At 37.4% G+C, this 22966-nt stretch overlaps 1 long non-coding RNA gene across 2 annotated transcripts in view; it reads right to left on the minus strand.

Annotated features, from left to right (window-relative positions):
* Positions 1-10727: 10727 nt before the first annotated feature.
* LOC106047538 (uncharacterized) overlaps positions 10728-22966 on the minus strand; it is a 40349-nt gene continuing 28110 nt past the window's right edge. Inside the window, exons 1-3 of one of the 2 annotated variants that reach the window (XR_010830496.1) lie at positions 19775-19913; positions 15860-16078; positions 10729-15318 (exon numbers count right to left, since the gene is read on the minus strand). This is a non-coding gene — a long non-coding RNA (uncharacterized lncRNA). Of the gene's footprint in view, positions 15319-15859; positions 16079-19774; positions 19914-22966 lie in introns of those variants that run through there. The other variant, XR_001213827.3, reaches the window with a different exon arrangement.

Here is a 22966-nt window from a genome sequence, read left to right on the forward strand (position 1 = left end):
CTCAACCATTATTAAGACCATTGCAAGTGAGATACTATAAAAAGTAAAAAAGATGCTTTCCTCTTTGTTTCTTCATTTGAAATGTTTGCTTAGGTAGTCCTCAGAACACTGTTCTTTGCTATTAAATGTCTTCAAGGAATAATACTTAAAATGCTCCAGGCTGTTCAAAATTTGCAAAGCACTGTCAAAGTTCAAAGAAGCCTATGTTGCCACTGGTGTTTCCTCATATGCTAAGATTCCCTCTCCTCTGAAGTGATTACTTGTATACTTATTTTCAAGGCTAGAAATTGTTCTGCTGATTTTCATGAAGACCAGCTTGTCCTCATTATTTTTATTTTCCTGGTGGAAAACAGTAAACTGTCTGAATGCTCTGTGAGTTTACTCCTGTTTAAAGTTGATACTGAGCCAAAGAGATGATCCCAGTGTCCCATAGATCATTCCTTAGCCTGGCAGTCAGTATGATTTCACCTGGGTCTCCGTATCTGGTAAATCCAGTAGAAGGGACACCAAGCATGGAAGTGCACATCAGTTGAAAGCATAAGAAATGCCCCAGTGGGTCCATCTAACCCATTTTTTTCTCCTATAGCAGCAGTGGAAAAGGCCATTAGGATATTATTTGGAGATTACTGGCTGGCATCTGTTTTCTCCTCTGTGCTTTGCTTCAGCTCTCAGACAATTTTGAGCCCTTCATTAGTGCTATAGCTGAGCATCTTGCTATTTTCCTTGACCATCTTCATGTCAGAAAAGTGCCATTGCTTAAACTTTTTTTTGTAAACAGAGTGTAACAGGTAATCAAACACAGTGTGAGAAATTAAATTCTTTCTTCAGTATCCTTTCTAGCACCCTATCTAATAGAGTCGGTTATCCCATTTGACCCGTATGATTAACAAAATATTAACTAACAACTAACTTGGACAGAAGAGTTTGGTTTTTCTTTTTTTTTTTTCTTTTTTTCTTTTTCTTTTTCCTCCTTCCTTGGTGAAATGGCAGCTGTAAGCCAGGATATATCTGTATAAAACACCACTATATATTTTTCGAAGACACTGGTGCAACAGAGATGCTAATGCAGTTTTCAAAAACTGGGTGCTTAAATAAATTGGTTATAAATTTGATAGACTAGGTTTTAGCATGTCCCCAAAGCACTATTCCAAACACATCCTAAATTCTCTGCAAATTTGCAGGACAGAATATTTATGTTTTTGTGTAAGAACACCCAAATAAAGATACTACAGAATTTGTAACTGAAAAAAAATGCTTTTGGATATCGTGTCAAATGTCATTCCATACCAATTTTCTATCATTAAGTTACAGTTCCATGAGTTAAATGCAGTAAGCTTGCACCGCAGAGCTAAGACAGTCCATGTGAAATATCTAAGTAGCTCATAGAAACCTTTCAAGCTCCTGGTGAGTATAGGAAATTCTGAAAGGATCATTCAGATGTCCCTGAAGGAATTCAAAGATTATGTGAACGACCTTGAAAATAAAACTTCATAATAGAAAACTGACAGGTTCTTAACTATAAAATCATAAATGCAACTCAAATCATTGAAAGGGCTTAGTGAGTTTTTAAAGGAGTTTTAAAGGAGTGAGTTTTTAAAACCTTGAATGGGAACTTTTTGAGCATTAATATCAGAAAATCATGAACAGTGGATTGTTAGGTGACTAAAACAGTTCGAGCTAAAAAGAAAAAAAAAAGATAATGTAGATTTAAATTTTAAATTTAAAAATAAAATTTAAAAAGAAATTCAAAAGCTTTAAAATAATATTGAGCCTCCACAAAATCACAGGAAATTATTCCCATCTTCTTCATTATTTTTCCCCATATAATAAAGGCTAACAGATACAGTCCATTTTTAATTTCTAGGATCGCTTCTTAGAAGCTAACCTGATTTATATGGTGATTAGATGGTGCTGTAAAAATGATGCAGTTACAAAAGGCATAGAGATAATTCTTTGATTCTGAAAGGTTTGAGAAATACTTGGTAACATCTCATTTTAAAGTATGTTTTTAAATCTTTTTGAACAGGTCATCTTCTTATGTCTAAAGTGGGAAAAAAAAAAAACACAGTATAATGTCTTCTTGTTTAGTCACTAATAATAGTAACTACAGAAACACCTAGATTCAGAAACAGGATAGAAGGAACTGTAGAAACTTTCTGCATAGAAACAGGAAACAAGAACCAAGAATCGTTATAACTCCTTTCTTTGGTTTTCTTGATGTAAGTCTCAGGTGCGATTGAACCCATAAAAAAAATATTGGTATAAATTTTTAAGATCAAAGCAAGGATCCTCTCTTTCCAAATATAAAAATGCTGCTGCAGACATACACTAAAATAACCAGTGAGGTGAAAAACAGCTGATTGTGCTTTTTCGGTGCCAGTTTCTAGGAAGGTGATCTTCAATCACTTGGGTCAATGAATGATAAGGAAGTAAATCATTTCACTGTAGATCAGTACCTGTTATCTTTGCTTTGCCCTAGTCTGCTGCCAGTCTCCCTGAGGCTGAAATGAAATTGTGAAGGAGCAGAAGTAGTTTTGATTTCATTTCTCAATGTTGTATCATTGAGATTTAACACTATACAAGGTGCCCAGATATTCCAAGACTGTAGATTATGTGTCCCTTCTGGTAAATGTTTTGCAGGTCAAGGAATTGCTTGAATTATCAGTAGGTGGGCAGAATAGACTCTTTTTTTTCAAGGACAGTTGATCATGGGTTTCATTCAGCTCCTTCCACACATCACTTCGAGTGGTGGGCCTTTGGGTCAGGGCCAGGAAGCTGGTGTGTTTCCTTCTGAAATCAACAGAAGCAATTGCTGCTTTTCAGCTTTTAGCAGGAATCTACCAGACTTCCGTTTAAGTTGCTAAGTCAGGCTGGCAGGTAACCTAGGCAAATGGAAACTGCACGTGCAAACTGATTCATGCATCTTTGCATGTACAGAAAGTAGTCTGAAGAATCAGGCTTATGGATTTGGACCCACCAGTGTAGGCGGATGGAAGTCAATTTTTAGGTCTTCTTGGTTACTTTACAGTTAGCATAAGTGAGATATTACTAGCCATCTTCATTAAACTCCCCTTAAACAAATTCATTGAAAAAACTCCATGACAAGTAAGGATCAGCCTAGAATCTCCTGTGAGATTAACAGAGAATGGGAGGAGGAAGGATACAGAAATCTGAAAAATAATATTGAAATTGGGATGTTTTTACAGATATTTTGGAGGCAATATTAATTTTTCTTTTGGATCCCTATTTACATGGCTTAGTTTGTCAGTCTTCCTTTTACATCCTTTCAGATAAGAGATAGATAGGAAAAACAAGAACACAGAACAGAGTTATGAGCATGCTTAAACTGACGATCCAAGTATCATGGAGGTCAAGTCCCCCAGGCAGAAATTCTCTGATGTTATAATCCTGAAATGTGTGGGCAAGCCGCTCTGCCTCCAAAGAGCTCAAGGAGAGCCACAGAATGCTTTGGATCCAGCAGGATCGGTTTCATAGCTTTCTCTGCTAGAAGACAGCAGTAATGTGCATTAAAAGTAACTTTTGCTGGTGGATTGGATAAATTTTACTAATGAAATAATCTGAGTTTAGAGGTACAAGTAATGAAACCTAATGTTTAATAGGTGGATCTGAAAGCTTCAGAGCCAAACACAGCAGGCCAAATTCTGGGATTCCTGATTCATAGAACTGTTTGCTGATTTATGAATAATACCAGTTTACTCATCATAGAATCACAGAACAGCTTGGGTTGGAAGGCACCTTAAAGATCATTCAGTTCCAACTCCCCTACCAAGGGCAGGGACAACTTCCACTAGACCAGTTTGCCCAAAGCCCCATCCAGCCTGGCCTTGAACACTTCCAGGGATGGGGCATCCACAGGTTCTCTGGGTAACCTGTTCCAGTGCCTCACCACCCTCTGAGTGAAAAATTTCCTTATAACATCTAATCTAAATCTACTCTTGTTTAGTTTAAAACTCTTACCATTTGTCCTATCATTACAAGTAAAAAGTCTTTCTCCAGCTTTCTACCAGCCCTCTTTAAGTATTGAAAGGTCGCAATAAGGCATTGAAGTGCTAAGGTTTCTGACAGATTTGGGCAGAGATTTGTATAAGCTCTAAAACAAACCAGAGAAAGACTTTAGGATTTGATTCATCGTACCTGTCAATATTCCACAACCTTTCCTTTTCTGCTCTCTCACAATGAACACTTGCTAGTTCAAGTCAACTTTTCTGGCGATTACCGTTCTGAGGACAGACAAGCAAACAAAAGAACCATCAAGGAACCGTGCAGAGACTTTCAGAAAGTCATCAGGAGCTTGAAATTCTGCCTGAAGAGAGTTCTCCCTTTCTCATGGATGTTTGTTTCTTCCTTTGGTATCTCCTCTTATGCTTTGCAAATGAAACACCCAGTCGTGCCTTGCTGGAGAGTTGATGGATGAATCTGTATTACACTAGAAATGATCTCTTCACTGCTAGTCAAGCTCTTTTTGTCCCCCATGGATTCTATGTATGTCTGGTTTTCCCCATACAGAATCAGAAGTAAACAGAGACTGATAGATATTGGCTTTCAGTCATCTGAGCTGTCAGCTGCTGTACATTAAGAAGTTATCTATGCCTTTAATTGTGAGTAGGAAAGGGATTTAGAGCTTGCAGAAGCGTAATTGTTTCACAGTAAATCTACAGATAAGACCCTCTTCCTTACTGCCCACACACAGATCCACTGACTTTAAAATATTAAATTGTCCCTTTCCCTTCAAACGCTAGTGCCTAAAACAAGATCTATTATCCTGAAGCCTTCTTTGTAGCTTAGGCTTGAAAAAAATGTCAATATTGCAAACCAATAACCAAAACGAGGAAATATTAAAATGAAGCAAAAGGGTGCCTTTACTATTGCCATATTTCTTTACTGCATTAATTTTGAAACATGCATCTATATTATGTCTAATCCCAGTCTTAGTGCCAAAAGTTTTGGTAATTGACAAGCTTCTTCCTATATGACTGTTGCTGGAGACAAGGTGTAAGTTTGTGGGGGAGGGCAAGGCAGGAGAAGATGTTTATCTTTTAATGTGCTAAAGACTGAGAAATTTTCTTTTTAACGTACTTGATCAGCTAAAATAGGCTTGTTTTGATGTCTAAATCTCAAAGTTTGGTGAATTGCTTAGTCTTTGTTATAGATGGGTATGAAATCAAGGGAGCAAAATGCAAAAATTGCTTAAGAAAATCAGGTAAACAGTCCTGTGATTAAATAAGTATCTGCAGTCTCCATGGAGTTGCCTTTGTTTCTTTTGAGGTCTATCAAATTTGTTGTGTTCGTGTAGAAAGAATGCAAGAATATATGCCTATTTAGCAAAAAGTACCTGTGTAAACAAGCTAATGAAAGTCCCAGTTGCTTGTATTCCTTAGCCTGCCTAAGAAGGCAAATGATTTTGCTTATTGATATTATTAACAAAAGAGGAATGCACTCCAGAAAAAAAATGCCTCTGTTTATCCATCCTTTTTTCACTAATTGTAATTTACATTGCAATAACATTTTTCATGGATGCAATGTAGAGTGATTTCTCATTTAGGGTGAGTCTAAATGCATGGTTTGGATCAGTGGGTGATGCATGGGAATCATGCTATAAAAGAAACAAACACTGCTTGCACTAGCCCGGGTTAGGACAGGTTGTTCCAGTCCTACCTCTCCAAACAAGCAGGACAGGTCATACTATGGTGGTCAACACCGCCAAGATTCCATGTGACAAGAGTGACCAGGTCAGGGGACAAGGAGATGTGGTCTGAACCACAGCTCATCTCCCAGTAGACTTCCTGCTGCAAGGAGCTGATAAGCCTGGGAGTCACCAATGAAAGCTGGTGCAGTTTCCGAGCAAGATAGTGCCTCCTCTACACCCTTTGCCACACAAAGCAGGCAACTATCCTAATGTCAAAGATATTTAGCATTCCAGTGGAGAGATACATGGCTATAGATAGTTAATTTTATCCCTGTCTTCCATTTTTCATTCTTATTGTCCTTTCTTTCCATTAATTTCATGAAAATAAATTTTTAACACATACAAAAAGGCATACTGAACCATTGAATGTCAAATAAATTATAGGAATAAAACATTTTGGCATTTTGCCACTTCTTTTAGGCGCAGTAATAGCATTTGGCTTGGTATTTCCTCTAACAAAGAGGTAATCTGTTTCCACAGCTACCTCATAGCAAAGGATGATGTTAAAGGAATATTTGTGGAATTCTTCGTGCTTGACATCTGTCTTTCCATTTTAATTGAGTTAATAGAATTTCTTTGTGTTATGTGTGTATTTCAATAACCATTTTCTGCTAAAATTTTCAGGTGGAACTTCAAATAGCTTAGAGTAGAATTTTATATTCTGATCAACAATGAATAGAAAAATACAATTGTCATTCTTTTCCTTCCTATTTTTCTAAGATGATGAAGTGGAGTGTGTACTGTTACAAAAGCAGTAGAAGGACAAAGTCAGGGTGGGATCCTAGTATTTGTTATAAACTATATGATCCTACAATTCAATAAGTATACAAATTTCAGTAGAAAAGTGAGAAGAATTTAGCAATACTGTCTGAGATTGACTTGATTTACTGGTCTTTGAGCAATTTCTGTGTGCTTAAGCATGTACTCATAATGGCACTACATTTTAACTAGGATATTACTCATTATTCAGTTGATACTTGGCTGCAGGGAACAGAAATATATCTACGTAGTGAGAAAACAGGCAAATGGAAGTTCAATAAAGTGTTAAGTGATAACACCAATGACAACCACAAAATAAGGTGGTAGGAAAAGAAGGGAACTGACCACTGACATTGTTCAACAACCCATGAATATAATATTAATCTTGAAACACTGACTTGCAGACTAGCCAAGAAATTGCATAAATTACTTAAGAGCCTTTAACATTAACGTTTTTAATAATTTATGTCATTTGCAATATGCAGCATGTCACATCTTATTGCAATACTCAATATGTTATCTGTTACGATCTACTTGGTTGTTGTCAAATTTTCCTAGCCTCTTGTTGGTATGTAAGAGGAAAAAAATCAATCTCCTTATATAGTTTAAAGAAACAAAATGAAAAGTTAAAGCTGCATGGAAACCATTTTTTATTTTGATGTTGAAAATTCTCCTCCAACAATCTATCTAGAGCCAAGAATTCTCCCAGTCAGACACCAGGGCTGATAAGCTGGCTAACAAAAAGACAGATAGTATCTAATATTTATTGATTTTATTAACTTAGCTCATTATTAACTTAGCTGAAAAGCTATTAAACTTTTCAGTTTTTCAGTTTTATTGGGCACTCATAAGTCAGTAGACTAAGGAAAAACATCTTGTAGAAGAAATACAGTTTTCAAATACTTTCAGTAGTTTCAGATTTTTCAATGACTTTCTTCTCTGCCGTTAAACTTGTTTCTATCAACCAGTAACATTACTCTACCTTGAATCTTGCTAGAGATCTCAAAAGCTTTATAAGTGGATCAAAGAAAATCTTCAGATTCTTTGATACTCTTCTCACAAGTAAGTGAAATCTGAATCGATGAAGTTGTTTGTTTAGTAAAGTGGTATTTAACTATGGAATCTCATGCTTCTGAGACTTTGGTTTAAATCTAGTTTTCACCTACAACAATTAGAAAATTAAGTGATGATAAATAGGTGAATGATGTTAGTTAAATTGGCAGTCTCAGTATGAAGAACCTTTAAAAAAAAGATATATTCACCTTTTCAGTTCAGTGTGGGCATTGACATGTTCTGATGTCAAACAGTCCCTCTTTAATTTTTGGTGCAGATGTTGGAGATCTGACTGATGTTGTACATGTGTGTGTATATACACATTCATGCTCACACAATTCATTTTCCAACTTCTGGGATGGATGCAGCTTAAGAAGGGAGTTTTATATCAAATAACAATACCTCTCTAAAAATAAATAAATAAATAAAAAGGTACTAGAACAGACAGACCTTGGAAGACTTTTAGTCTCATGCATGCGACTGGTGGACTTTGTAGAGTTGCGTTGGGTAACACTTTGCTGAGCTAGACCTGGGAAACTGCATTTTGCAGGATCAATTAAATCTCTACAATAATTTCCAAATCTCCATATGTATATATTTGGGCTGTCTGGCAGAGCAGGTCTCTTTATCAGGTCATGCTGGGAAAAGCATTAACAACCCCCCACTCCTAGTAACACTGCTGGAGGTTATGCTAACCCGTGTTTACCACCAATCAGCTCAAAACCCTCCCTCCACAAAACACACACAGGAAGATAGAGATGGTCTTTTAGGGAATTTATTGAGATATTATGGTGGCTTTTTTTTTTTTCCTGCTTTTCTCCTGAGGCCCAGAAAAATCCTGTATTTTCTCCCCCCACTCGTGTGTTCTTTGTTCATGAGTAGAAGGGAAGGTCAATCTAAAGGTACTGAGAACCATGCTACTGTATTTATTTCAGCTTTAAGAAGAAAATTCAATTCCTGATCAAGGTTTCCACTTCAGTGAAACATTGTTTTTTTCACTGACTTATAAAACTATGGGATTAGACAAAACAGCTCCATTACAAAAAAATAAGGTACAGCAAGTGTTATTTGTAAAAAGTAAATGATAGTGCTAGAAAGCAAACACGTTTCCTTCAAAAAGAGCTTAAAAGTCATTTGCTATACTGGAGGGGCTTTACAATTACATCCTGGTGCCAGACTTGACATTTAATCAAATGCATTTAATCAAAATTCAAGTTATTTACTATTTGCAAATAAAAAAAAAATACTTTGGCTTTCTATTCACATACATCTTTAATATAAAGAATCAAACAGTAGTGGCATAAGAAGAAGTCTGAGAAGTTTTAAGTTGGCAGTAAACAAGAAATTCATATTGAACAGAGACAGACTTAGCAGATGTTTTTTGTCCTGGTGATTACTTTTATCTTCTTTCATGCGGGTTTTGAATGACTTGAATTTACTTAGTGGTTCACTTATTCACTTCATTTATGAAGCACTTCACATAATGAGAACACTATTCTTTTATGTTATATGGCTTTTAAGTGGATCAATACTCAATGAATTTACTTAAGAAGTATTACTTTAAATTTACTGATTTATGAATAGTACCAGCTTACTCATCATAGAATCACAGAACAGCTTGGGTTGGAAGGGACCTTAAAACCATCCAGTTCCAGCTCCCTTGCCATGGGCAGGGACATCTCCCACCAGACCAAGTTGCCCAAAGCCTCATCCAGCCTGGCCTTGAGCACCTCCAGGGATGGGGCATCCACAGCTTCTCTGGGTAACCTGTGCCAGGGCCTCACCACCCTCTGAGTGAAAAATGTCTTCCTAACATCTAATCTAAACATACCCTCTTTTAGTTTAAATCCATTCCCCCTTATGTTATCATTATCTGCCCCAGTAAAATTATTTTTTCCCTTTCCATTTATATACATAAGTATACTTCAGTGATAATCCTTGAGAAGTGCATATAACCTGCTTCCACTTTTCTTGGTTACACCTTTAATTTTGCTCAGATAAAGTTATTGTGAATTTATCTGTTTCATTAATTTTCAAGAGTCAGACATTTTAATCCTTTTCAATCAACTCAGAAAAGGTTTGGGCTATTGGCAAACCAGCGTAGGAAGATGTGGAAAGTTATTGACCCTCTAACTACAAAATTTCTTCACCATTGAGAATACTATTTGTTATTGCTCGTGCATGTTAATATCTTCAAAAGAAATTTGACTGTGTGTACGTCTTCCCTTATGCAGAGCAACTTGCTTACTGAGATAAGGGAGTTCTGCTAACGCTAAAATTAGTTTGGTGCACATTAAGGGCAAGCCCTGGTATCTCTTGAGAGCTAGCAGTGCCCCATGCTGTTACTGTTAGTCAGCTGTCATTCCTGTAGATGGAGGACAGACACCTTCAGAGAGTGGTGAGGTCCACATGGAGCTTTGGCTCTGAGTGCAGCTGTTCCTGTCTCCTTCCATTAGCTAGAAATGGAGCAGATCAGCATCTATATCCCTAAGCTTAGAAAGTTGATGCTAGGTGAGAGGAGTCACAGTCTGAGTGGCTTAACGCGTTACGGGGGCACGGGCACCACTCACGGTGCGGCGCTACCTCAGAGCAGCAGCTCCTGCGTGCTGCCAAGGTGCCAAACTGAACGCATTAATGGAGGTGGCAGGTGGTGACCACTGAGATGTCAATGCCTTGGAAACCAGGGCTCTCCAAGGGCCTCCTAAACACGGCTGGCAGTGTGTGTCCAGACTCAGGCTTGCTGGCTGAGCGTGGGGCTGGTGTGATGGTGAAGAAGAGTTTGTGGTGAACATGGTAGGTAGGTGAAGAGATGCAGCTGGGTCACGGTTAGCGATGCAGGGCAGAGAGCTGGGGAGATGAGTTAAGTATCGGCTTGAACGAGCATAACTGGTGGGTAGGGAAGGGAAGAACAGGGACATCTTTTTCCTGCACATATATGTAGCCTGACAGAGAACTGGGAACTGCTGTTATCAGCAGCAAGATACTGTCAAAGACAGCTGAGCTAACCGAGTTTGAAATGCCCTGCTGTAATATTTTCGCAGTGCCTCACTCTCCCAAAGCACACATTAGGACCGAAGTTCATTTTCTTGCACTGAAAAATCCTGACACATATGGGGTATAGTACTGCTTACCAGGATTTCATTAAATAACTAAGATTTCAGTGTCAGAGATGATGTTATGGTTTAAGAGTAGTGCACTCATGAAAAAAGCTTTTTTTCCTTACCTTTAAATCTTCTCTGAATGCTTTCATTATTTGTTATAAAGAAATTACAAGTTGTCTTAGTAAAAATTGAAAGTCTTTATTCTGTAAGTAGAAGGATGCACAAGAACAAATAATTGCAAAGATATATATCAAGTGTATGCAAACACTACAGAATCATCATTTTTGAAACAATTTTGTAAAACCATCTGAAATTCTAAAGTGAGATGTCTTATAAAAGAAACAGGTAAAATGCATTTATAGTATGCAGAATAAACTTCTTAATTTACACCTTTTGTAAATATTTGCTACAAGGAGTTATTGAAACAAAATATGGAATATTTGCAACTTGCTCACTCACTCTCCTCTTACCACTTCCAGCATTTCTGTAATGAGACAATTATCTGAAAAAATATTATTGTTTTAAAATGACTCGTTTGAGGCTACATTTAGGCATGAGATAAGTGGTACATTTAAGTCATTAAAATTGCATTTGTGTGGAATTCTCATGAGTTCTGAACCTAGGTTGTATTTAAAAACTATAATCCTGTTTCACTTTAGCAAAAAAGTGAGATGTCACATTCAGAAAAGCTCCTAATGGCCAAATGTGGCAACTAATACTAAAAGTGTTGCAATAAAATATAAACCACACACAGGAAAAAAGAACGGAAGTAAGAAATTCCTTAAGTTCCTTAGCCTGCCTTCAAGGTGGATATGTTTTTTGTTTGTTTGTTTGTTTTTCCTGGAGTCAGGGCAGGCATCTGTAAATGGTGACAGTGAAAGGAAAAATCTCAACCAAGGGTATAGAAGAAAATGTGGCTGCTCTGTTCTCTCCACCACAGCAAGCAGAGTAGAAAGCCCATTTCTACATGCACTCATCTACCTTACCAAGGTTTCTTGGAGAAATTGTGGCTGACACTAGAATTATAGCTAGGGCTGTAGTTCCCAAATTATTCTCCCACAATAAAGATCTGAGGAGATGGTCAGGGCTCCCTTCTCTGGAGAAAAATTTTCCCACAAACTCAGAGTCATCCAACCCTGGCAAAGTCTGAGTGCCTGGTGTTTTTCAGTGGTTTAAAGGCTCAGGATTCACCACTAATAGACAAAGAACAGGCATTGCCTGTTCTTATTGCTTGATAAAGTGTAACTTGTTTAGTTTAGGCCAAGGGGTAGCACAAACTGTAATGCCTTACTAGATACACGATGTTAAACCCCGAAGACTTTTGTTGGACTGAAGCATTAATGACAACATGTACCAAAGACAAAATAAAAGAAACCAGAAGTGTCAGTCATGCACAGGCATATAATGCACCATATAATAGTAAAAGAGCAGCTGCCTGTGCTAGGTGGTGACTGTGGCCATGCCTACTGTCTTCAAGGAGTTCTCAGCAGCCACAGCAGCTACCTCAAACTGATTCTCAATCTACACGTGGCTCATGAGCAATACGTCATCTCCAACCTGAATGTATCTCAGCCCCAGTAGGTTGTTAGCTTGCCCTAAGTCCTTGCTGAATTCAAAAAATTCCCTGTGCACCTAGCACTGTCGGCCATGTCTCTGTGGTTTTGGACATTTCTGTGACATTGGTTGTGCTGTGTGCATGGCCAAATGCCCTGTGTGCCACCCCCATCTCTGCACCAGGTGACCATTCAGACAGCTCTGCATTTTTATTTATCTGTAAGGTGAACTTCATTCTGAGAAATGAAGAGCATCCTCACAGAAAAAGGAAAAGAGGTAGGAGTTTCATCTCTGTATTCAAAAATTAGGAGAGGCATAGGTGATCTGTTGGGTGCTACCAGGAGGTGAACAAATTAAAATGTAAGAGTCATGACCATGTCAGGCTAGCTAGTCTAATTCTCGCCTTGAGCCAAAATGTGAGCAATAATTATACTCTCTAGTGAGCTGCTTCATGGACATGAGTAATTATAATCCTCTGCACACAGAAATGTTTATCTCATTATAATGAAGCAGAGAAGTAAACAAAAATAAAAGGACTAGAACTAAATGTTCAGAATGTCATTTCTATGCTCCGCTGTAGTCAGTCAACTCCAGTTTTACATGACAAGGAAGACTGCAAGTGAAAATCTGGTATTATAAGTGAAGTTTGTGTGAAGACTATTCATTAGATATATTAGTCCAATGCCTGAAAAGACAATAGTTATTCAATTCCAATATTCAGTTAGGTAGTAAACAAAGGAAGAAATCTGCAGAGATACACTGCTTATAAAGTTAAAATACAATTCTTTGCTCATATTTCTGTGCTAACTAGCTTAGTAACATTAAATAATTCAGTATTTCAGCCCTATTTCATTAAAACCCTAAAATACTTACTGAAATGTAAGTATAAAACTATAAAATCTACGTGACTAAATGTAGTTAGTTACTGCAGACTCCTGTTAGAGTCAGTGCAGATCTAGAAGAAACTCAGTTCAGTCTAAATCAGATGTCTTAAATATAATGTAGATATGTATATTTAATCAAAAGAATCCACCCTAGGAAATATAAAAACTTCAGAGCTAGAAATCCGATCTCCATACATTCAGATTTCATTAAAATAAATCTGATACCAAACTTTCTAGGTGCAATCAATGTATAAACCTTACCAAGCAAAAAGATTCAGTGGAAAGCTGTACTGGCCACCCAGCTATCAAGAGAGATTTGGAGACCGCTCAGATCAATTCAGTCTGATTTTCCACTTTCCATTTTTTGTAGGTAGATTGTCTACGTGGCTACATAAATTCACATAATTGCCAGCCTTTCCACATTTCCTTCCATGAAAGAACATGACAATAAAACACATAAGTGGTTGAAAACCTGGTTCTGCTGAGGTCAATGGAAAGATTTCCTTGAATTCGAAAATGTCAGAGTTTCACCCCAGGCCAAGAATGGCTGTGCCATGTTACCACAGATCTGCACAGGGAGTGAAGATAATCCCCCACACCTCGCAACAAAACCCAATAACCCCCCTTTGCCTGTCAGGTTCTTAATTTTCCCTTCTATCAGAGTAGCTGCAGGCAATTCTGTAGTAGGGAACAGGATGTCTTATGCCTAAAATGCAAACAAAGGAGCAAATGTTGGAGTTCAGCTATGACTCACATTCGGCAGCACATATTCCTGTCACTTCTGAGCGGCACTGCCCTACTCTGCTCCACAGAAACATTTTAAATGATGTGGGAGATATTTTATATGGAGAGGCAAAGCACTCTTGTATGTGACTCACAAAGATCTCATTATTATTTTATCCTTTATTCAAATTACTCTTTAGATCAAGATTGTATTAATACTCATAATTAATTTGGCCTTATATAATGCTTTTAATCCAAGTATCTCACAACACTTCTCGAGCATTATCTAATTAAGCCAGTCACAATATCTCGGTGATATAGTCAAGGAATCTGTATGGCTCGTTTCTTCCAGCTCCAAAAAACAGTCACCTCTGGGGTCAAACGAGGCAGCTGCTCAATAATGCATAGCAGCACCGTGCCACGCTTTGGGAGGGGAAGTGAGAAATAGCAACTCTAATTGGAACTACAGGGGGACTGAGGGAGGAGAATGTAATTATCTATAATTTCAGATTTAAAGGTGATAACTCGTCTTTTCCTCTGAAGGTTGTCAAAGGCTCTCTAATGTCCAATTGTTTTTCTAGCTCATGGTACAGATGTCTCATAGAGTACCACAGGTCCTCTGGTCAGAGTCATAGAGGAGTGCCTTACCACATCATCATTTCATGACCTATTTTAAATTGAAATTCTGCTTCTACACATATAATTTACTTGCCCAAAGTAAATTGCTAGTGTGATCCTTTGATCAAAACCTGCAATAAACTGCCAATATTTTACGTTTCTTCCCGCAAGGCTGGTTTAAAGTAAGTTGTATTATCCCCACTGTACCGAAAGAAAATGAAGCAAGGGGAAAATAAATTATCTTCCTTTACATACCCAGAAAGCCAGTGATTAAAAGGTCATTGAATCTTATTTTCCAGACCTGTATTACTTTGCTAAGCTCTCACTCATCCTTCTTTCTGTCTGTTAGAACGTCTTTAACATTCAGTCTGTATTTTTGATATCCATGATTAAAATAAAGATCAAACGTGGAATCTAAAATATTCTGCTAACAGGAGAGCTTTTCCATATGCATACCCATTTGTATCTCTACTAAAACAAAATTTAAATAAAGCAAGCTATGAACCCCATGGATGCAGAAGCTCCCCAAGTGTCTTTTAGACAACTGCTCCCTGAAGGTTGGGTGCTGTGTTTTTGCCCACATTGCTGCTTCAGCCCAGATCTATCCCATGGGGACACGCAGCAGGGATGTGAGCACAGCCCCCAGGGACTTCTAGGGCTTGTCATGCTGAGGGACATTGGACATGGGGCTTAAGGTGTCTGCCAGAGGGGTACAGATGACTTCATGGGCAATTCTCTCTTCTCAGGACAGGCAGGAGGAGCAGTCTCATGGAGAGAGAGTTACCTACATGGCAGTCACTGAAAACACCTCTCAAGTTTTCACAGATTCTTGCAGCTGGATCAGGTGGTGTTGATCTCCTGTGGCCTACTGTGTAGCATGGAGAGCTGCAGATATCACCAAGGGATTTTTGCACCAGATCTGCAACAGATTTAAGATAAAAACCTGGTCTCAGTTTAGATGTTGAGGGTCAAAGGATATGCTGTGTCTCTAGGTAAAGTATTGGAATGGAAAGGTGCACTTGCCATTGAATAACAGAAACTTCACTGAATCTCCAGCCAATCAATCTTGATTATAAGAAAATGCATCACTTATAAGTATTTATAAACAGGTTTGCTGAGGCGAGGGGCCCGCATATTTTCACCATGACCTAGCAAAGCCAAGGGGTCTGGAGAAGTCACCTGGCTCCATCCTGCCTGTAGTACAGCCATTTTTCAGACTTTAGTTCTCATGTGATATAGGGACTTTTAATTTATTTTTTTTTTTCAGCTACTGTGTAATAAAACAAGTATGCTTATGAAGCAAGAAAATGGAGAAAAATAATAGGGAACATGATAATGATTCATGTTTTTTAAATTTTGAGAAAGCACAGCAACTACTGAAGAACCTGGAAAATACAGTTCTTACACTACACAGAAAATTATAAATAATTTAAGAATACCCATAAACGTAGTGCTCTTACTATCTAGCAGTGATATAATCTGCAGAGACTTTGACCATCCTCCATGTTACAAAAACTGTGGGAAGTGCTGTCCATTATCACCAGGGAGCAGACATGACCATTTCTGAGATGAAAAGACCTTTGCAAAATGACCCGCTAAGTAGGGTGCCTGAGGTGATGAAAATTCCAGTTCTTGGATGATTTTAGTTCTCCCCAAATCTTGATGCTTTCAAATATTTTCTGAAATAAAAAATCCAGAAAAAGTTCATTTTTTTCCACTTTTCTGATTATAGAATAATTACAATTTTGAAACAAAGTAATTTCTGAGGGAAAGGTATGAAAATATTAATAATATGAAGAAATATTTCAGTCAGAAAAAGCATTGTAACAGAAAGTTCTGACATAATCTATCTCTGTGTTATTTGTGTTAAAATTAACACAGTTTTACATTTCACCAGAGCAGAACATCTGTCAAAGTTTTAATAGCTTTTGTTGTGTTCTTTAAGCAACTTCACTCACTTCAAATAAAAAAAAAAAAAGAACTTTTTATTTCAGGGAGAATTCTTTAAAAAGGAGTTTAAATTCTCTTTCCAATTACATCCAGAAGTATACACTTCTCCTTCTCAATGGATAATAAATTTCAAATGACTTTATTATGTTCATTATGGTGTGCATCACAAACGGCTGTAGCTTCATGGTCATAGTGGATGCACTTATATCATCCTTGCAGAAAAATACAAGCGCTTTCTCCTCAAGAGAGGGGAAGAACATCTCTAGAGTCAGCTATGAATAGAAGAAAAATTCTAAGTTTTTCTCGTTGTGGGCCAGGGAGCCACACGTGAAGGGGGATTGAAGTTAAATTCAGGGGGGCTAAAAGTTAGACAGACAAGTCAAAGTCAAGCTTTTCTTAGCAATAAGGGATGAAGGCTCCTAGGTGATTCATCTCACTATCAGTTAGCTACCTAATTACATACCTTCCCCGATTTAGGGAAAATAATTGCCATTTGGAAATACCCATTATTCTCTGCTGACTCTAAAGGGAACCAAAGGTAAGTAACTCACTGCTTGATAGCTAACTTTCTCTAAATTTTGTTGAAATGATCCTACCCTAAGGGCCTACAATTACGTTTAAATACTGTTTTCAAATTGCTTATGGATTTTGACAACTATTCCTAAAACTGACAGGAAGCCTTCCAACCTGGGCAAGCGGTAGGGATAGCATATCTAAGGGTGACGCTAGAGCAGTGACAAGTATGCAGCAACAGACTCTATTGTAAATTCATTTTTCAGTTTTAATTCTTCATATAATATATCACTTTGGTGACTGAATAAACAAATGTGTTGTCTGAATAGTGCTATAACTGTACCTGCTGCTGTACATATAGTAGATGAAACATTAAAGCCCAGTAGATATAATGAAACACAATACTCTAACCAAAGCAGAATGGCCAGGTGGCTCAGCACAGATTTGTGAATATTTTTCTATAGGCAGAGCATATGAGACCTTTGATCTCATTTGCACGAACTTATATTTGAAAGTAATCTTAAGAGCCAGGTGTAGGTTTTAAGTATGTCTTGCTAGTGCAAGAATCTAGCTGAAACAATTAGTTGTTAGAAATGTTAAATGGAAGTACTGCTATGTCTCATTGTTCTGGTAGGATTTAGAGGTGCTTTAGGAGAAATGGAGAGAACAATCTGCACTGATACAAAGGGACTGAGCTCTTCGCTTAAAGGTATTGACATGCCTAGGCTAGCAGAATAGCAGAAATACCTAAATTAAAAGTTATTTTGGGTACCTCCACACTGTGTTACTGTCTGACATATTCTACATTAGCATCAGTGGGACTGCACAGATGTTACAGAAGGGACAGTAAGCCCATTCTTGTAACTTTACAGCATATGTTTTGTTTTCATGTTCAGTTCTGCTTGATTTTACTAGCTAAATTCAAAATGCATGAAATGTCAGTGGTTTCGCTCTAGTTGTAACCATGTACTCCATGGAAAAATTGCATCATTAGTAGAAAAAAACAACCAAACAAACAAAAAAACAGGTGATAGAGGAAAGTAATCAAGAGAAAAATGAGGGAGATTCTCACAGAAAAATGTTTTAGAGAGTTATTTGTGCTGAAACAATATAGACCATCTAACATGCTAAACAGTTCAACATCCTACCCAATAAAGCATACTTACCAGACAATGCAAATCAAGACCATTATAAATAAATCCAGCCCTCACCCCCTTAAAGCACTAATCAAATACAGACTCAAGACAGACGGAACCCCAAGTGCAAAAGCAAACATCTCGTTTCTCAGTCTTAGTCAACCAGGAGAACAGATGGCCCTTAATAGCATGCCCTGAAACATCTAATTACATGAGGAACTTTGTATAGTTTTTCTAGACTTTTAATTGGTCCCCTAACTGTGTGTGAAGAGAGCCAAATGTTTTAATAGATTAAATACTAAATATCAAGATAGATTCTTTTACAGCATTTGCAACACCTTGCTGGTTTATTATTAATGTGGATTTCAAAAATATGGCAGTGCAGACTGTGGGTCAAGGTTGTCATGCAGATGAGCTATATTCATTTCTTTGGAAGTCTTCCTCATATATCAAGCTGAGTGCCTTGCCTTTCCACAAAATAGGAACAACAAGATGTATATGATAACACATTTAGGGTCATTAGGAATTTAGCCTACATAAATAACATGAGAGGAGAAATGGCTGGTAACTATAGCAACATATAAAAACCTAAGAGGAGAAGAGAATGGACATTACACATCATCATGCCAAATTGAAATGTAACAATACAACCAGGAGGTTACCAATATCTTGCAGAAGTCTAATGTAGAGCTGGAATAATAAAATGGTATTTATATATATTATTAAAAGAATTAAAACACATTTAATGACTAAGTACCTAAAAAGTAGAAAAACAATGTACAAGTGCACAAACTCTTGTTTACAAATAACAGATACAAAAATAAGAATTAAGTGTGGCAAGAAAAAAAAAATCAGCAACAATGAATATATTATCAGTGTGCACTGAATTCAGAAACATATCTAGGTGTATAGGATTTTTACTTCTATTGCCCAAAACCATGTGTAAGCTTTTCTTCTAGTAATACAGGCCATAAGAAAGCATCAGAGTTCTGCTATTTTGGTCAATCACATCATTTACTCTTGGTTGTAATCATGCTGTTTAACAACAATCAATTTTTTGCTGCAATTAGGAAAGCTGTTCCAAAACATTGTTGCTCTGATGCTTAGAAACCTTCTTTTCAGGATGAATATATTAATGGCCAGTTTATACCCATTTGTTCTTGTGCCAGCTGTGGCCATTAGTTCAAATAGCTTTTCTCTGGTGTACTGGCATGCAACATTATAGACCTCCTTTTTGTTAGACTGTGAAAGCCAAGTTTCTCTCAGAAGATAACCTTTCTTTCACCTAATTATCTTAAAGTCTTTCTCTTCCTTTCATCATGCTTAATTAATTTGCATGACTGGCTATAATTTTACATTACATTCCAGGTAAACTCTTGCTGGAGTACCATTTAGTACTTCCCTGTCCCTGAGGATGAGTTTTCTTTTTATATGGCTGCATCACATCAGTCTATCACAGGATCATTACCAGATTATTTTTTTCCTGTCTGCTTTTCCAACTAGGCAAGCTCCTAACTCACTACAAAAGCTCTAGAAACTACTCCTCAATCCTTAGCTTTCTGTTTTGTGCCACTAAATGTTGTCCCATTTCTAATAACTCAGTTATCAACTCAACATGGTGCACAAACCCATATAGCTGTTATTCTGTTTGTTTTTCCTGTGTAAGTGCCTATGTAGTGATAACAGCCTTATTATTTATATATGTCCTCCAACATAAACTTGGAAAATCGTAGTCTCACTAATAAGAATTTACTAGAAATGTAGACTTGCATTCACCTCTCTTCAGGATCTGTGGCTGTACTTCAAGGGCCGCCTCAGTGAAGTCTTTTGCAAGCCTTCCAGAAGGCATCTGATCAAAATCCTTTCTGTTTTAATCCACCTAACCATTGTTTCACTGCTGATTACCACTATGCTGATTCATAGCCCCACCAATTTCATCTTATCTTTTCTGAATGACACACAGCTGTTTTCCGTTATGCTTCTTATTTCTGTATAGGAAATAATAAAGTGATCTAAAGAAATCCAGACAGATCAGTAGTATTTTACACATATTGCCAAGATCATAGAAGGAAACAGGGAGTGAAAGTCAATGGAGGATTATGAACATAAAGTTTATAGCACTAAAGTAAAAGCAAATCCTGTTCTGCACAGATACAAGTGTTATGAAAGTGAAATAACAATGTAAAAGGTATAATGCCTACAATGATATCACTTCCCCTATTGGCTTGTAGAGTTAGCCAACATGACACACCTTGTTACCTGTCTTTGCTATATCCTTATCTGTTACCAGGGGGAAATGATTAAATCTCTGTTTACAGTGGTCCATTTATTTATTTATTTATTTATTTTCATAAGCACAGCAAAAATCTTATGGTGCAAGAAAATTTTCAGCTCAAGGCCTATTACCAGCTGGCACTTAATGCAAGAGCTCCCTCTCTGGGTAGCACTACAAAGGTCTGCAGAGCCTTCATGGAGTTTTGTCCCTGAGGTTCTAGTGCTTGTGGCCCAAATACAGATACTCTCTATAAAATCCACTCTCTACACATGCAGACACAATTTTCTAACTGTGTATGGCTGCCAACTTTGCATAGACCCTGGGTTTCAAGCACAGTTCCCTCACACTATTTCAGACTGTGTATTTTCACTTCTGGCATGAAATAAATAAATCACATTTGATGAGGCTGTCAGACTCCCACCTCCTGCCCCATTCCTCCTCCCTGGTGCAGAAAGGTTTTTGTCCACCTGCAATTCTGCAATTTGCTCAATGCATAGCCAAGCACCCAGTGGACAAAATGGTGATATCTGTATCAGGAACTAACTCGTCCCATGGTCCATTCATGAATCCCCGGGCCAGCTGGCTTTGCTTGCCTGTGCCCACTCTGTTTAATTCTCTCAGCCTCCTAAATGGGGTGGCCACTTCCAACTTACCTGCTGGGAATGGACCCTGGCATGGTTAACCTATGCTACGGAGATATTCAAGAGTCTGTCATTTGTCAGGTCAATATTAGCAATTCATCAGTGGAGGCATTTGATTGAATCAGTTTAAATTACCATTGAAGACAGCCACAAAGTTGCTCATACTCTTGCTATTTCAGTTACAGCACCCATATGCACATATTTTCATTTGTGCTCCTAAGAATTACCCTTCTAAGGACTGGATTTTAGAGGTAATACCAAAACCTCTATTTACAGCTATCAGAAGGTCTGGGAGCCCAAGAACTTCTAAGATGATAGCCCTTGAAGTACGGAGATTTATGCCTAGCAATTAGCATTGTTGTGTCCCTAGATGAGGCAACTTGCTTGTGGCACAGAGACCTGTGGTGTCTGTCCCTTTGTATTATGAATTCCAGAACCTAGAAAAGCTTCCTTGTATTTCAAAAACCTACAAAGAAGTTTAAGAAAGATCTCCTCATATTTCAAAAACCTACAAAGAAGTTTAAGAAAGATCTCCTCATTTAAGTGCAAAGAGCTAAAAAGTAACTTTCCTACTCTTTAATTATCATGACAACTGCGCTGCTAGAGGCAGAGCTGTGTTATTGGATGTCTTCCAGACTGAAGAAACAGGATAAGAAATAGGATAAGAGAAGTAGCATTAGAGAAATACAATGTTCCATATTACTTTAAGGATGCTTGCTCTGCAAGATGTTCAAAGGAAAGGAGATTGTTAAAGTGATGGGCAAAAGGGGAGGTAGGAGAAAGCTGAGCTTGGAGGAAAGAAAACTAGTATCAGCAATGCCAGCAGCTTCAAAATACTTTGATATATTGTCCAAGTTGTCCTGTACTCATGCTGAAAAGAGAGTCTGACCATGGGAATTCAAATAAGAAAATTCTGAAACAGTCAGAAAGAGCTATGAGAAAGCAAATTATAGATAAGAAAGAAAGTTATTTGGAAATACTATTTTGCATAATAATGGACAAGCCAAATAACATTCTGGATGAAATCATGTTACACAAATAGGAAAGGTGAAACACAACAGTCCTATAATTGAATAGAGTGCTAACTAAGATGACTTCTTCTGATAAGTATTCAGCACAAAGGATGGCAAGTTTATAGAAAATACAAGAGAAGGCACATCCCAGAGACACCTACATGTGCGATCACTGTTTAAACAATCAAGCAGATGAATAAATCAAGTGAAGATTAAGTATATTAAACTTCTTAGCACTAGATTAGAAATAGAACAGAAATCTTGTTTGTGAGGCAATAGATCTATTCCTTTGAAATATGAAATATGAAGGAGACTACTTTGTAAAACTGTGAAAACAGTTCTTAGCTAGCATTACAAAACATAGTCACTGCTGGTAGTTATTCTGCATTTAAATTGGATGTATGCAGCAGTTAGGAATTGCTATCAAAGCAGAATAAACCATCTGGGTAGTGTGACCACTTGTTTGCTATTTCCTCTCTCATTGCACATTTGCTTTATTGTTTTTTTTTGTTGTTTTTTTTTTTGTTTTTTGTTTTGTTTTTTTAGTTTTCCTTCTATATCTCCATATCTGTCACCTTCTTCAAAATAAAAATAAGTAGATTGAGGCAGAGATATTGTTTACTGGGTGTGTATTACAGGATGGGTTTTAAACAACCAGGGTTAGGGTTTCAAAAACCATAACATCAAAAATCTAGAACAAGGCACTAGGTTACATATTCAAATTGAACCTCATATCCTGTGTGTTTCAGTGGTAACCTATGGGTGTTCAAATCAGGCTAGGCAAAGAAGCCAGTTATTGCATGCCTGTCACATTACTAATATTATTTTTATTGAAGTACCTGTCCACTGAAAGGCCCTTTATGCATTAAAGTTATTTCCAGACCTTTGTCTTCTGAAATATACTATTTCTTCTCTATTGGAAGATTGAAAATACATTATTCTACTGTGTGATTTGATAACAAAAGTTCCAAGAAAGTAGTTTTACAAACAATAAATTAACATCTAACATAACTTTATATTGAGAAAGCAGAAGATAACG

Source organism: Anser cygnoides, chromosome 3 (assembly GCF_040182565.1).
Source record: "Anser cygnoides isolate HZ-2024a breed goose chromosome 3, Taihu_goose_T2T_genome, whole genome shotgun sequence".
NCBI lineage: Eukaryota > Metazoa > Chordata > Aves > Anseriformes > Anatidae > Anser > Anser cygnoides.